This window comes from Pan paniscus, chromosome X (assembly GCF_029289425.2).
Source record: "Pan paniscus chromosome X, NHGRI_mPanPan1-v2.0_pri, whole genome shotgun sequence".
NCBI lineage: Eukaryota > Metazoa > Chordata > Mammalia > Primates > Hominidae > Pan > Pan paniscus.
In genome coordinates, this window is record NC_073272.2 from 47,690,671 (window position 1) to 47,693,092 (window position 2,422).

A 2,422-nucleotide genomic window follows, 5' to 3' on the forward strand; every position below is an offset into this window, starting at 1 on the left:
CATCCCTCCCCCAGCCTCACTGCCACCTTGCAGTTTGATCTCAGACTGCTGTGCTAGCAATGAGCGAGGCTCTGTGGACATAGGACCCTCCGAGCCAGGCACGGGATATAATCTCCTGGTGTGCCATTTGCTAAGACCGTTGGAAAAGCGCAGTATTAGGGTGGGAGTGACCCATCTGTCACCCCTTTCTTTGGCTAGGAAAGGGAATTCCCTGACCCCTTGCACTTCCTGGGTGAGGTAATGCCTCACCCTGCTTCGGCTTATGCTCAGTGCACTGCACCCACTGTCCTGCACCCACTGTCCAACACTCCCCAGTGAGTTGAACCCGGTACCTCAGTTGGAAATGCAGAAATCAGCTGTCTTCTGCATGGCTCATGCTGGGAGCTGTAGCAAAAACAAATCTTAAAACTGCATTTAGAGTCAAGACCCTATTGTATTGTAAAAATCACAAGTATTTCTAAGAGAGAAAAATAGTTCTAGGTTAACTAGACCAGATCTGACTGACTTTGGACTTTATTCTTTAAACAAATTGCAGAGAATAGAGAAAAAGGTACAGAAAACAATATCTACATATGTACTTAGAGGTACAAATTTGGTGGCAGAAAAGACTTCAGTATATGCTGGCATCTCAGAAGCAGTTCTCAAAGAGCTTAGTTTTATTTTCTTGAATTTTATGAATGCCTAAGGTCCTTCTTCATCCTCGATCTTGGGAGCCAAGTAGTACTTTAAGTGTCCCATATCAGCAATTTTATAGTCTACAACAAGGTGTATGTCTGCAGACATATTGAGTGTCACCATTGAAGAGAGTGGAGTGGCTTTTGTAAGGAAGTTCAGGTACCTCAGTGCAAAAGTTAGTTGAACTGGTTCATTCATCTCCACGGTAACAGCTTCCTCCTCTTTATTGACAGTACTTGTCTGTGACAATTTGTTTTCCATTTCCAAGGTCTCCACTTGCAGAAAATATAATTCCATCTTTTACACCGGAAATTACAACAGCATCTCCAATATGGCTGAGATCTCAGCATATACTTGCAAATTCACCAGAAAGCATCTTTACTACATAGTGGTACTCTTGTTCTGCAATTCCAAGTTGTTCAACATCCAAATCCATCAACTTAATTTCATAGTCTGAAACCTTCTCCTGATTTGAAGCTTCAAATACTAGCACCAAGGTATTCACATTATCTTCAATCCTTAGTGTAACGATATCTTCATTGCCAGCACATTTTAGTATTTTGGACATAATAGTGAGGTTCACGCCCATGGCCAGGTTGCAGTCACAGCGGTAAGTGTCAAAGCCCTCAGACGGCAGGGTGAACTGCACCAAGGAGACGTGGGACGAATCCATGCTCTGCAGGTTCACGCTGCTCAAGCTGATGGCCCAGCAGGCCTCGTTGATGAGGTCCTTGAGTGCCTCTAACACCTTCTTCAAGATGGAGCCCTGGACCAGGGGCACCTCGAACATGGTGGCAGAGTGGCAACAACGCAGCTACAGGCGGGCGGAAAGTAGGAAAGTCTAGCCAGTTTTGGCTTCACGAGCCTCAGAGCAAGCAGGCGAATGCCATAGGGAGAGGCTGAGACCTAGAATGACAACCATTAATAGACTTTTTAACGTTTAATCATCCTTGCATCACTGGAATGTACTCTACTTATTCCTGGGATAAACTCTACCTGGTTGTCCTAAGCAGAATTCTAAGATGGCCCCTGTGATTCCCACTCCCTGGTATCCTTGCCTTTGTGAAATCATCTCCCCTTGAGTGTGAGTGGAACATATAAGTTGCTTCTAACCAGTAGAATTTGGCAAAGCGAAGGGATTTTTCAGATGCAATTAAAGTCCTTATTCAGTTGACTTTGAGTTAATTAAAAGAGAGATTCCCTGGGTGGGCTTGACCTACTCAGGCAAGCTCTTTAAAAGAGGGTCTAGTGATTAGAGAGATTCTGCTGCTGGCCTTGAAGAAACATGCCCCTATGAGTTCCACAGCTTCAAGAAAATGAGTTCTGCCAACAACTTGTGAGCTTGGAAGAAGACTCCAACACTCAAATGGGACCCAGCTCTGGCCAAGTTAACTGCAGCGTATGAGACCCTAAGCAGAGAATCTAATTAGGCTGTCTCTGAATTTCTGAACTACAGAAACTGAGATAGTAAATGAATGTTGTTTCAAACTGCTACATTGTGTGATTATTTGTTACACAGCAATAGAAAACTAATACATTGGTATAATATATTTTTAAATTTGCACTGTCTGTTTTTAGAACTTTAGTATCTATGTTTATAAGTGAGAATGGTTTAATTTTTTGCACCGTTTTTATTCCATTTTTGTTATCAAGTTTTTATTAGCCTCATAAATGAGTTCTTATGTTCTCTGGAACAGTTTATATAACATAGGGAGAATGTATTCCTTGAAAGTTGATAAAAATTGCC

General features: G+C 42.5%; 1 pseudogene; it reads right to left on the reverse strand.

Annotated features, from left to right (window-relative positions):
- Positions 1 to 557: 557 nt before the first annotated feature.
- On the reverse strand, positions 558 to 1,465 carry LOC100991431 (proliferating cell nuclear antigen-like; annotated as a pseudogene).
- Positions 1,466 to 2,422: the final 957 nt, after the last annotated feature.